General features: G+C 37.5%; 1 long non-coding RNA gene across 1 annotated transcript; it reads left to right on the top strand.

The window, feature by feature from the left end:
- The first annotated feature begins 245 nt into the window (after nt 1-245).
- LOC141621644 (uncharacterized) lies at nt 246-2,013 on the top strand. The gene is made up of 2 exons (XR_012532532.1): nt 246-547; nt 1,409-2,013. It is a non-coding gene; the product is annotated as an uncharacterized LOC141621644 (long non-coding RNA).
- The last annotated feature ends 13,041 nt before the right edge of the window (nt 2,014-15,054 follow it).

The raw sequence follows: 15,054 nt of genomic DNA, 5'->3' as shown, positions 1-15,054 counted from the left end.
TTATTATTATTATTATTATTATTATTATTATTATTATTATTATTATTATTATTATTATTATTATTATTATTATTATTATTATTATTATTATTATTATTATTATTATTATTATTATTATTATTATTATTATTATTATTATTATTATTATTATTATTATTATTATTATTATTATTCCGTCCCATTCATAACTCGCATAACACTACTACAAAACCCTTGCTTTCATGACGCTTTAGGCTCGACTCCCTTCCAAACGTCGAGCCCAACTTATTCATTTCAAATATTTAGTGCATCAAAATTTTCAAGCGCCCACTCATCCTAAAGAAAAAACATTTGATCGAGCGCAGTTCTGAAAATTTAAACCACCAAACTTTTCGTCATCTCCCAAAGTAAAATAAACCCTATCAGATCTAGAAACTTATTTCGATTCACTACTCTCCTTCTCGAATGCAATCGTCCTTTACCCCTTACCGTATATTTCGATTCACTGCTCTCCTTCTCGGTTCATCAACTACAACTGCAATTCACTACCATAGTCCATAATCATCTCGTAAGTATTTACTTCCAATCAAGCGTAACCTGAAATATTTCTTACCTTTTGTGTTGATTTTTAAGTGAAATTTTGAAATTTAAAATAGGGTTCCTAGTTTGAAGTTTTTAGATTCAATTGAAGTTGTTAATTTTGAGTTTTGGTTTTGATTATGTTCTTATTATTTGTTTACATGATTTTAGTTCTAATTTTGTGTATGAAACCATGGATTTTCGTTGAGTTAGGGATTATTTATTGATTTAGGCGCCGGCTCTTTCCGTCATTTCAATATTTTACAGTTGTTACTTTTTTTTTTATTTTAGTTCTCCTTATTGTATGATTAATTTGTAGGTTTTTTTTCATGATAAGGATTTTATCGTACAAGATATATGTATTGAATAACGTTACCTTCACTATTGTAGTTTCATATGCTTGTAGATCAATCATTTGTCAAGCAATGCTCATGTTTCTAAGTTTCTCAAGCCCTTTCTTTTTTTCTCGTCCTTTTTGTTTAGCTCTTATGCTATTGTTTATTGATTACATGCTCTTTCAACATTACTGTAAATAAACTTTGACGAATACCAAGTAAGATAAATTATTACCTCTTGATTGCCTAGCCTTAGGAAGGCAGTTGATATTGATTTCATGTATGGTTGTCTTGTTTATTAGTGTACTGTAAATTGTGCTTCTTTATGTCTCTCGTCATCAATAAACACATTTACCATTCACTACTACAATTTGCTTGTTTTCTTGATTATGTTCTCATTATTGAAATTTTCTTATATTTGATTATTTTATAACATTTTACCGCTCATTTAATGCCTTATCACATGTCATTTCTGCTCTTTGGAACGATTTTTGGTACTAATAGCTTCCCTTTAGTCTATTTGGCTTTAGATAATGTTTTGTAGGTGAAACAAGATAAAACAAGACGGAATTAATGCATATTGGAGCCATTTTGGATGGGTCAAGGACTTGGGTGCGGAATCCTAGCTTAGAGGCAGTCTCGTCTCACCTAAAGGCCATTTGGATGACCTTCCAAGACATCTTGACCCTTAAAGAGAAGTTATGAAGCAAGTAGAGTCGACCCTATAGCCATCCCTATGGGACAATGACCGGTATGGAAGAAGGGAAGCAAGATATGATTGTTAGAAGCCGTCCCTAACCTCGTCCCACCAGGACAGACACCCGTACCGGCCGGGACAGATTTCGTCTCTAAGGGACGGTTCATTTTGCCCCTTTTCTCTTCCGGTTCACCTCCATTTGTTTTGCAAACACTATATATACCCCCACTTTGTAATTTTTGAGACACACAACCATAGATCTAGTTCTCCCATATTACCAAGTTTCAAACTTTGTTAATCATTCCCTAATTACTCTCTAATCTTTTAATAATTAGCATAATCTTAATCTTAGAAAATGGGTTGTAATTGAATTGAAGATTTCTCCATTCTTATTCAATTCAAGTTTCCTTCTTTTGCAATTAAGTTGGTATAATTTTTTCCTCTATGCTCTTTTGTTTATATTTACTTTCTCTTAAGTTTTATTTCAATTGTTTGCACTTGTGTGGACACGGGCCACGGGGGCTCTTGGGAAACAAGCGTTTGCATTTGTGGAGTCGCCACCAATTTATTGTGGAAAATTGGAAACCGTTCGAATACCTCGTGTCATGTCAAGACACAAAGTAGTGACATGAACACCAAGAACTCGTTACCCTTAGCATTCTATGTCTAAAATGACTCTCATGGATGCCAATGAACACGGATGTTCACAGAGATCTGGAGTAAGGGGTGAGGGTACGTATCAGGAAGCTCTTTTGATCGAACACCTAATCCCGCCCGCCTCGATAGCGGCCTCTACTAATGATTAGAGAAAATCGTCGATACTCGATATATTGTTGATTATATGCATGCAATGCAACATCCAACGTTTTAATCCTAACATGTGAGAATTAATACTATGTCGGTAAACAATTACTTTAGCATATATTTGGGTCGAATCGGGATTTAAGTTCAATTACATGTGAAAGCATACAAGCAATAAAAAGTACAATGATAAATACAATAAAGGAAAATTACAATAATGAAAATTACAATAATTACATCGGGTTTAATGATTTATGTCGAAAATACATCTAAAACGGATAATTTGGGAAAAGAAAGAATAAAGGAATTAACGAACATGAATTAAGGGTGATAATACGAATAATAGTAGATTAAATACGCAAACTAATAAACTAGGTCAAGGCAAAACGGGATTTCAGAGACAGAAGTCAACCAGGAACAGGAGCAGCAGAGCTACGCCCTCTGGAAGAGGCGCAGCAGTCGTTGCGTCTGTTCCTTGGCTCAGTTCTGGCTGTGAAGCCGGAATTGCAAGGCGTTAATGTTCGTTGGTTGAATTTCATGATTGATTATATTATTTGACTCGGATGAAAGTGATTATCAGATTATTTACATGCGATTAACGGTCATGAAAGCAATAAACATGGATGAAACTAATTAGGACGAATTTTTACAAGATTAAAGAGGATTAATTAACAAATTAATAACTAAACAAATTAATTACGTTAAATACGATGAATTAATGACGGACTAATGATAAATATGATAATAAACAGATGAGAATATATCAAAGAGCGAATTCCAGAAACCCAATATGAATGAATCGAATTTCTACAACCCGGTTTGACTTTAGTGACGAAAACCCGCAAATATTAATTAGTTGGGATTTAAGTCGGGAATTAATGAAATGAATTATATGTTAATAACGAAACAATTTATATGTCAAATTATTATGTTCAGATTGTTATATTAAGACAAGGAACAAATGAAAACAAAAGAAAAACAAACGAATCAACGAAAGACGAAGGAAGAAGAAAGGAAGAAGAAAGGAAGCAGGAACTGCGGCAGGCTCACGAAGAGGCGCAGCAGGTACTGCGTCCCTTCGAAGAGGCGCAGCAGTTGCTACGTCCTTTCTCAATGGTTGTCCTCTGATAATCCGTAAAAAGGGTTTTAAACAAAGGGTTTTAGAAATCGGTTTTAATAGTATTTTCGACATAAATCTTACAATATGATTGCAAAAATAATGAACAATAAATAAAAGAGAGATTTACACCCTCAGACTTACATGTTTGACAAAACGAGATGAACTAGGCTAACGATTAGTGATGCTCGACTCGAATGTAGACGAAAGTGCCCCCGTAAGAGGAATTAAAACAGATTGATTTAAGTTGATTATGGTGTAGTTGGTCAAATTGGTCGGTCATGCAAAACGAGGCTGGTACTCAGAAGGATCCGAGCTTACGTGGTCGAAAGTTCAAGCACGTAGAAGCCAAAAAATAATAACGTGGTCTAGAATGCAAAGGGAGAAGATAAGGGCAGACACTCGCGTGAGAAATATGTGAGACCGAAGGTCTCTATTTATACTAATCACGTGGAGGAAGTAGGGTTTTTCGGAGAAACTTTGGAAGTGAATCTCGAAATGATATGAAAAGATACGAAAAATACGCAGAAAAGGACTTGGGAAGAGGCGCAGCAGGCAATGCGTCTCTTGGAAGAGGCGAGCACTTGCTGCGTCTATTCCCAAGTGGTTTCCTTCTGCGGAAGAACAATTTCCGTGTTTAGTTTATGGAATAACAGAATAATTTTGTTTTCCATAATATCTTGTGTGAATATTACGGGAAATTGTTTACCAAAGATTAAAAGACTTATAAAATATGGAATAGAAATATCCGGAACATTCCAGAACATTCCGACTCGGCATTTTAATGGTTGTCAGAAAATGAAGACGGTTTTAGACCCGGACTCCAAATGTACTCTAATTACTGCCAAAACGACCATATCGGCACGTAGATGACATTTAAGAGGTAGACATAAATGTTTGAGTGATCACTTGACGATAAACTTACGAACTGTCACAAATCATTCCGCGTACCATACATGCGGCCCAATCATCACCGGGTGGTTTGCGGGAGGTGCAGAAATGAGGTATCTACAGAGGCCCCACTTTGACTGAGGCTTGGACAAGGCGAAAGTCAAAGTATAGCAATCAGGTCAATCGAAGATTACAACCTGACGACTATGTCGACACGAGGCGGCTCAAGGGGTCTGAACCAAGGACCTGCCGTCGGGAACATTTTAGAGTCTGTCGACTATCGGGGAGGGTCGTTTAAAGTCCATTAGACTACGTAAGGAGGATCGCCAGCCATAGGAAGAGACCACACCTGAAATTCTTTGAAACTCCAGGGAAAACAAAACGCGATATTGGCAGAAGACAGCAGGACACAGTCTGGAACTGCTGGGAGAAATCTGCTTGTGTTCAGCTTCAAACAAACTTCGGAAGAATTTGGGGTCGATGTTGATCTCCATGTCTCGAGAGGAAGTGACTGTCGGTCGTGAACTCTCGCTGGGGGAACATAATCGGGAACTGATCTCCATGTCTCGAGAGGGAAAGTCTATCCGTGTACTCTCGTTGGGGGAACATAATCGGGAACTGATCTCCATGTCTCGAGAGGGAAAGTCTATCCGTGTACTCTCGCTGGGGGAACAAAATAAAGGTGTGTTGAAACACCTGTCAAAGAAGGAATGCTCGTTGTGGCAAGCTAGGTCTTGGGTAAAAAAAATAAGGCGATAATTTGTTGTTGGCTTGGAAGATGTGGATCCGGGCGAAGAACATACGTCAAACGGACCAAATATGTGATGTAGCATTAAGGAAGAGGCGCACGAAAGATGGGCCCACAAAAATAACGAACTCGTAACGAATTTTTGAAAACTCGTATGAAGGGAAGCTGAGGAAGAAGCGCAGCAAGAGCTGCATCCCTTAGAAGAGGCGCATCACCTGCTGCGTCTATTCCTGGGCGTGTCTTTCCTGCGTAAAAACCCGATGAAACAGGGGTTTCATTTCATTATTTCGAAACATAAAATATCAATTACTCTCTCAAATTCCAACAATTTCCGTCAAAATTTGATCCAAACGCTTGCATTTGCCATGACTAATCGAGGTATGTGTATCAATCTTGCATTTATCTTCCGTATTTGCTCAAATGGGATCGACAAAATTAGGGTTTTCGACCCTAATTAGTCGAAAATTTGGTGCTTTTCCCCCAAATGATTTTGCCTTGCCCAATTGACTTTGTAAATGGCCAATTGGTAACATAAGGATCATAACCATGTATTTGTTTCGAATTTTCGTTGAGTTTTGAGCATTTGAGTGAAATTGAGACGGTTTCACAGCTAAACCGTAAATTGCTTCGAAAATAGCCTTAGGATTGCCCATTTGTGACGAAACTTGATATTTGGAATCCTTGTATGATGGGTAAACTTTCTACCATCTCGGAATTTTGGTTTGTGACGGCTTTTTCAGGACACTTTTCTTAGCGCATAATCACCGTTATAACGAAATGCTGCCGAAATTCCGACTCGAACCCATGACTAGGCTTCACCTTAGGCTTGACTTGACCCAAGTTACCACATGAATGGACGGGTTTGTGGGAAAGTTGCCAAAGATGGCGAGAAAAGAGCGATTTCGGAGCTCCGAAAACTCGAAAATCCCCTAATCAAGGCTTGTCGTCACTTGACGCGGCCTAAATTTACTTTAATTTTGTAGGTGACGAGGCTTCTACATTTGGGAGGGCTCCCATGGACGTGGACACTGCTGTTGATCCTTCTCAGGTGCTTGAGGAGGCGTTGGAGGAGGCTTTCACCGCTGCGGTGATGGCTGCCGAGGACGAGGTCCTAGAGGAGGAGGCTGCTGAGGAGGAGGAGGCCCCGAGATGGGCCAACGTTGGACGAGGTGGTCGCCACCGAGGGAGCACTGCGTGGGCCGAGACCCGGGACGAGGCACTTGCTCGGGGCATGAGGGTCACCCGTCCTCTGAAGACGGTGAAGAGCTCGGTAAATAGAATTCATCACTCTTCATTAATCTTATTTCATTCCATCTCGTCATTCCTTTTCTGCTTCATTTGAGCTAAATATAGCTTTTGTTTCAAATCAACATAGGAGGCCGGGAACATCAGGTCGTTCTCCGGCTACACGACGGCGATGGGGTGCTACGAGAGGCTGTCGACTGAGGAGCGGGCTATGATCGAACGAGGAGCGTTCGGCGCCTTGGTGTAGGCTTGGAGGGATATTGCGAGGAGGAAGCTTCGGGCTAACCTCACTCTCGTTCGAGCGTTCTTGGACCGATTTTGGGACACGACCTCCACGTTTCACATGCCTTTTGGTGAGGTGGGGGTCACTTTGGAGGACTACGGCATGATTTCTGGTCTGCCGTGTGGGACTGAGGTGGTGGAGTGGCCAGAGACGGCCATGAGGGTTGACTCGACGGAGGCCAGGAGGTTGATTGGCTGGAACTTGGCGCCAAAGGCGGCTGCGGTACCTGGTTTGGTGCCTAGTTCTTAGGTGTAGGACTACTTCGCGGGGAAGACCCCGGCATTGGTAGTGATCCCTGGAGGGAGACGGCTCCTCCACCCTGCACTGCAGAGCAGAGAGTCCGCTTGTGGCTCTGGTAGTTCTTGTCTTCGATTTACCTCAGAGACAAGGGAGATAGGCTTTTGACGAAGCTTCTTCCCTTTCTTTCTGACCTGAGTTCCCTAGGCCGTTGGGACTGGGTTACTGCTGGTTTTGCGGTCCTCATCCGCTTCATGAGGGCCATGGTTCGTCCGGATTTGATGGAGAAGGGAACTTCTCCTGCTGATGTCGGCCCTGGACTGCTATTGGAGGTATGAACCTTCACTTCTTCTCATGAAAGATCATTTCTTTTTCTTATCAAGTCACGAAAGATCGTTGCTGATTATCTTGATTTACAGGCGTGGGTGTACTACTTTCCGGGCCTCGCGCCCAAGAGGACGGAGCCGGTGGAGAAGGCCTATCCCGTCGTGAGGGATTGGGTGATGTGCCGCACAAGGAGTCGGCGTTCCTTCCACGACGTCTGTCGGCGGGAGGTGAACGATCTTCAGTTGGACGGCGTGAGTATTTCACCATACCTTTGACTGTGTTTTCTTTCTTCTACTTTTAGAACTGATCATAAGAATGACCCTTCGTTTGCTTTTCTAGTGGGTGCCTAGGCCTTGGGAGGAGTACGCTGGCGCTCCTCCTTTCGTGGCCGAGGTCCTTCGACCTAGGAGCTCGAGCCGGCTGCTGCTAAGGACCTTGATGGGTCCTGTGTGGTACTTGGGTGAGCGCTTGGCTCGTCAGTGCTCTCGGGATGTCTTGACGGTTCCCACCGATCCTCCTCGAACGATGTTTAGGGAGCCTTCTGAGGCCGAGAGGGAGGCTGACCTGCCTGGCGTCGGTGGCGACGCCCTCCTCCTTCCTGGTGAGGACTACTCGGCGTTCCTCTATGGGAGGTTGGCGTACTGGCCGGTTGTGGTAAGTGCTTTGCCCTCTTTCATTCTTGATTGTTTGAGCATACAATGAAAGATCATCGGTTAACGGAAATCATCTGACTTTGCAGGAGGTCGAGGCGGCGGGCATCGAGCCCCCAGAGTACCCCGAGACCCTTGAGTACACCGACACGACGGGGATGACGACGATCTACGAGCTACGTGACTTTGACGTGGCGGTGAGAGATGTTGGCCTGGACGATTGGCAGCATCTGATCCGGAGGGTGAGTTTTCTAGTCTATATAGTTTTCGTGTAAGAACACATTTGCTCGAGTTTTCTCAATTGCTAAACATTTTCCTTTTGAAATGCAGGTCGCGCCATCCCGGTTCGTGGCTTTGTGGAGGGTAGCCAACCGGCTGCGGGCTACTGCCGTCGACGCACTTGCTGGTGGCCGAGGACCTCAGGTATGAACCTTCCGTTTATTTTATTTTGAGTTTTCTAGTTTTCCTTTTTGCTTGAAATGATTGACATGAGTCAGTTTTGTCGTTTGGAGAGGGAGCGCAAGCTGGAGCGAGAGCTTGCTCAGTCCCGAGAGGAGACGGCTCGCCTGCTGAGGGAGCTCGAGGTTCGTAACGCCGAGGTTGCTGCTCTCGAGGCGAGAGTTGCTGAGCTAGGCGGTGACGAGCAGTAGCTTTCTTGTTGTTTCTTGTTTTTGGCTGTATTTTTGTACATTTGTACATTTTCGGACATTTGGATTTTGTTTTGGGGCTCGAGCCCCCAGTTTGGTGTACATATCCCTTTTTGATCGTATATATGATGGCCTGAGTGCCTCTGCTGCTGGGTTGCTTTGTTTGTACCTGCAGGTTAGCTTTGAACAGGTTTGGTAGATGACGGTTTACGCCGTCATGCTGCCGAAATTTACACAGAAATCACAGAGAACATATATTTGTACATATGGCCTAAATTAGCGCAAAACAATGACTCGAAAATGCAAAAAAGTATGACCAGAAATGCAAAAATTTGGTCGGAAATGGCAAAAATGCTAAAATTTGGTGGGAAATGACCGGACGGTAGGGAGGGTTTGTTGGGAAATGTGTCCTGAACAAGAGTGCGATCACATGATTTAAATATCATTATTAAATCTCATTTTAAGAATACATGTGGGATGTAATATTTACAGTCAACTAGTCCACATATATCGGTAATGATTGGCTGACTAGAGTTTGACATTACTGTCGTGCGACGGTGGTGATCAGTTGATCCCCTTAGGTCATACCTATAGGGAAATACTCTTAATTGATTATTTAATTAATCGTATACCGATACGAGTTAATTAAATTGCTTAAAATTGACGGATGATTATGTGAGTATAATTAACGTATCTTATTGTAATATGATTAAACGAGACACGGTCTAAGTAATCGAATTGTTTTATTACTTAGATGAAATTATTGTTTACAGAAACAATTGAAACGGAATGAATAAATTATTATAAATACAGAATGTTGTAGTTTATAATTCGGAAACACTTTTGGTACAAGTAATTACGAATTACTAGTCGATTTTGTATATGACATATTTTATGAGTATGTTGATTTTTAATATGTTAAAAATACATTACAATTTCACATGTCAAGTTATATGTCACATATGTCACAATTGACAAATGACAAAATAAAAAGGACCATCCATTTTATAATGAAAGTGCCGAAATTATGGAGGGAGTTAGTGGAGAAATTGTGTTAATTGTTTAAGTGGAAAACACAATGATGGAAGCTAACAAGTAGCCATGCATACCTAAGCTTTTGAGAAGAGCAAAAATAAAAAGCATTGGGCATACTACCGAAGGCCATAATTTCGGCCAACCATAGAAGAAAAGAAAAGAGTTTTTCTTTTTAATTTTATTCATTCTTCATTTTTCAGATATAACATTTTTCTAGTGTAAGAAATGATCTCTCTCTACATCTTGTGAAATCTAGAGAAATAAAACTCACATAATCTCCTCTCTTGACCGAAATTTTCAAGAGAACAAAATTATTTTTGTGTCATATTTTAATTTAAACTTATATTTTACTAGTTCATAAATATATAAGTTATTAAGAGATTCCTTGGGTATATGCTTTTGGGAGGGATTCTATATTTGAATCCTTGTTCTTCCATTTGGAGAGCTCAAGAACTAAGTAAGGTAGGTGACCTTACTAGTGCCCAAATATCCGAAACATGCAATGTAAGGAACCGATTTCTTCTCTTAACTATTGATGTTTGCATGCATAAGATCACTTTTTAATTTTATGACAAATTAAAATAAAACATATATGAATATGTTAGTATAAAGATCTACTTTTCCTTCAATCGGTATCATGAGCCATGGTTGTTTGCATGCAAATCGGTTAAAAGTTTTTCCGAGTTATAAAGATTAACATATAAAACTTGTATAATTTGTGTTATTATGATATATCACAAAATTAATTTTTTCATATTAAAGTTTCTGATCCTAAAATGTTTTTAGGATATTTTGGTTATTTTATGGATTTTTATTGTTCATATTACATAATAATGGCATTAAAATATGATTTTATGAGTATAAATGTCATTTTCGGACTAAAATGATTTTTGGATATGTTAATATGAGATAAATTTCGAATTTAAGTGAAAAATGTGTGTAAAATAATAGGCTATATTGTCACAGAAATTTAGTATGTTGTCACATGCAATTTTATAAGATGTGTGTAAAATAATCTATATTGAAGTCTTTTTGCATGATTTATGGATTTTTGAAGAAAAATGGCATGAATAGTGACTTAATTAGTGAAATATTAATAAAACATACTCCATGACTAAAGAAAAACGTCCAATGTTGCATTTTATTATCTTTTTCAGATCTAAAATTGAAAAGTTGGTGAATATATTTTTTCTTATGTTTTTATGATTTTTATTGATAAATCCGATAAACCGCAACATTATTTTTCCCGATAACTTTCGAAATTTTTAACCTAAGTTTTGAACATTATGAGTGTCATGGTATTTTTCCAGAATGTTCATGAGTTTAAATTTCAAATTTTGAATTTATTTGAAATTTTTGTGATTTATTTGAAGTTTATAGCATTTTTATTGTAATTTTGAGTCCATTCATGAACAATTTTAAGTAATATAAGTTAATTATGGTCAAATAGTTAGTGGAGACTAATTTTGAGTCCTAAGAGGTTAGGGTAATTAACTTGTGCATAAATACGAATTTATGTAATTATCGTGATTATAAAAGGTTGAATCACGCAAATCCGTAAAAACCGTGTAATATACGATATTAGCTCCTTAAAGGCGATTTAGCATAAAATTGGGCATGTTCATACATATTATAATGCTGCATTTTATTTATGATTGTCATAATTTTATTTTATGTAATTTTGAATTATGTAATTTTTACTTAGTATGGCCTTAGTTTTTAATTGGTATTACCGAAATGTATGGGAATATCGATTCGGTTGTATTTTTTGTGATCTCGTATCACCGTTTTGTAATTTAATAGATTTATTTTTATTTTAATTACAAATGTATAATAGGAAATTATGTAATTTGTTATGTAATTTTAATATTTCGGAGTTCCTTGAAGACGGTGTCACTCAAGGAAGACGATTCATAAAGACGGTGTTACCTTGAGATGCGTGCCTCAACCGAAGTTCAAGGGACCAATGGAGTTGGTTTCCGAATATGTAATAGTTAATTAGATTTTCTATTTTAGGAAGGCCATACTAGGATTTAATTTATGCTTTGCATTTTATTTATATGTCGCATGCATCGCTAAATCGCCATAACTAAAACATGCATTATCTTTTTAATCGAGTAGATCGACCGTGTCAATTATAATTATCGTAGTTCACCGCTTTAGTTCACTTAAAACGTGATAGAGAATAAATTGACATGACCTCTCGCTAAAAAATAAACAATTGAGACATAGCCTTACCAAAAAGTAGAAACCATGAAAACCTATTTCATGAGGGAGTGCACTCGGCCATCCCGGGGTACAAACCTTGTTACGTAGGGGAAGTGGCTGATAAATGTCTATCCACCAAATTCATGTTGATGAGGGTTTCATCGGCTATCCCGTGCCCAAGTTAATGTGGGTTTGGATCATGGACACATTTATTCGAAATTTGGATTGAGCTCAACGGAAGTATTCGTGACCTTAGTCGCATGTGTTGCGGGCTATAGATAAATATTAGAGTAATTTTATCGACCGAGAGTTCTAAAATTAGAATCGATTAAAGAGTTAGTCCACCGAGTTATATTGATAAGGGTTCCATCGGCTATCCCGTGCCCAAGTTAATATGAATTTGGATCTCGGAATCATTTATCATAGTTGGGTAGAGGTCACTATGTAAATGCTTTACTTGTTATTTACAAGTATAATTAAAACGATAAATGTTAAGTTTTCCACTATTCCGTTATTATATTGTTCTATTTCTTTACCACATTTCATATACGATATCATTTCGTTTTTGATTCAAATCTCCTTTAAAACATCGTAACTAAAGACAAATATGAATTTGCTTCTAAAACCTCAAATGAACCATTGCTAAGGATCTCTTGTAAGAGTATAGATTAAAGTTATTCATTATCAAACAGGTTTTTGATTCTTAACTAACATATCTACTTACAATGAATTATTTCTCATATGCTTAATTAAATTAAGTACCTTGAAGCGATAAATTGTTTTGGTAATTAGTTTTGTTAAGAATTCGTAATTGACCAAAATAACGCAGCCACTTCAATGAAAGTTTTAAGACTAAAATGAACAAATGAATAGTAATCTTCATGAATTCAATTTTGCTTCTCAAAGCAAAGACTCATTGAAATGAGTGGGAGCATTCTCTTAAACCGTTAAGATGAGGACGAGGTTCAAGAAGTAAAGATAAGAATGGAATTGATATAAGGTAATGTTAAAAGTAAAGTTATTGAAAAATGACGATACTAAACCTATCAATCCCGACTAATAAAGTTTCCATTGTCTTAAATGTTGGACACAAGAAAGGAAACTACCCCAAATTATTTAAGAGTCAACAAGTTAGTTGTGGGACATCTAATGGGACCTTCTTCTTTAAATGTTTATTTGATTAAACATAAATTTTGCTAGTACCACTTCGTCAATATTAGAAACCAGTGGAGGTTTTCATCATTGTATTCGACACATAAGATGATTAGAATATGACGACTAGCAACAATAATGTCGAGAGATAGAGTAATTGTGTACTTAATCTAGTTTTTGGATTTAAAGTTGTACTTAATTGTGACTATTAAGTACATAAACTCTAAATAAGAATATAAACTTGTTAAGATACAAAAGAGGTTTTCACTTTTGTGACCCTATACACCACGATTTGATGTATGGCTAGCCCATTATCAAGGTGATTATATTCTAAACCAAACTAGAATTATATATCATGTAGATGGTGTAAGATTCAAATTGGTAACCCATAAACCTTAAATTTTGGAATGATGAACGCAAAGAGTTATCGAGTACTCTTGAAACCATTTGATTGTTAATGGTATATGCGTATCTTGTATTCAAAGCAAGATGTCTCGTGCCTTTTGGTTGAAAAGGAGATCGAGGTTGTAAATCATCGATCCAAAATAGGTTGATCATTCTCTTTTACCAACGATTTAAGTTGACGCTAATGTGTTCACTTAATAAGGTAAATAGAAAAATCTTTGAAGAAGTTTAAAGAGTTCAAGGAATCACGATTTAGTCGTGATGGGATTATCAAAGTGAAGACTTTGATATAAGCCAAAGGAAATGTGATATAGTATCACAAGTTAATCTCTCTTAGCACGCATTATGGAATAATGTGTGGTTGGATAAGAAATCAAACGCTATTCGATATGGTTTGGACTTCAATCAAGTTACTTTGAGTTACTTGATCGTTTTGGGGATTTTATCATTTTTGTCTAAATTATTTTTCCACTAAATCGAATCATATGAGATATGAAATGGTAAGGGTACCATGTTTGTAAGTTTTCACAAGAAACAAATGCTCATTTTTCCCTTTTCAATTATCACGAGTACGACGGGTTTGCTGCTCGTGAAGCTGTCTTTCTAAAATACAAGTTTATTTCTAGAAGACAGAGTGAGAGAAATTATTCAAGAGCCACATAGAATGCCACAGAGATTGTTATGTCGCAAGAAACTGGTCTTTCTTGTCTACATGAGACGTTTTGTGTAAGACATTGTTTCTTCAAAACCTAAGAGGTTAAATTCGTCACTTGTTAAAAATGATGAATTCATGCTACTTTTAAGAAAGTAAAGAGCTTATAACTTACAAAAGAAATTGTTTGATTCAAGTTGATTACTTCTAGAAAGTAATGAACATATGACTTACATAAGAGTGTTTAAGTCACAACTCAATACAAGGCTTAGAGCCATGAAAATCCGAAACAAAAGGGCTTGATTAGTGACAAAGGGTTTTGCACTAATAAACAGATATTTCAAAGCAAGATTGGTTGCAAAGGGTTTTGTACTAATTGAAATGCTTAAGTCTATTTGGATCTTCTTAGGGATTGTGTTTCATTATGAGGATATGCATAAAGCAAGTGAATCTAAAACCCACTTCTTCAATAGAAGAAATGTATTCAATACATGTCATGAGTTTTATAGATTCTTGCAATCCTAAGATAATGTGAAACTTAAGAGAGAATCTTAAGTAGGACATCAATGAGTTGGAATCAAAATTTTGATCATGTGATAAAACTTTTCTCGATAAGTCGAGAAGTTGTGTTTATACATGAAGTTTAGTGGGAGTTACGGAAATTTTAATTAGTCTTATATGTGGATGACATATTGATCATTGTGAATGATGTAAGACTTTTGGAGTATTATAATACATCTTTAATATCCGGATTTATGAAGATAAATCCACATGATATTAGCGTCAATAAGAAGTCTTATGTTGATAAGATTCATGACTAGTTCAACCAAGTTGAACATATTTGATTGATTCCATTTGCTTCCGCTGCCAAATCAATTAAATAGAAAATGATGTATAACACTTCATATACTTGGAGTATGATGAATTGTTTTCAAAATCGAATTTAAGTAATCTTTACCAAGTAAGCTATAAAGATTACCCTTAAGTGCTTGCAAAAGCATTAAGGAAGTAAAGCAAAGTGTTTATGATGCAATTTTGTGTAAGGGTGTTACACAAGTGACAATTG

This window comes from Silene latifolia, chromosome X, assembly GCF_048544455.1.
Source record: "Silene latifolia isolate original U9 population chromosome X, ASM4854445v1, whole genome shotgun sequence".
Classification (NCBI taxonomy): Eukaryota; Viridiplantae; Streptophyta; class Magnoliopsida; order Caryophyllales; family Caryophyllaceae; genus Silene; species Silene latifolia.
This window is presented reverse-complemented; position numbering and strand designations above follow the sequence as displayed.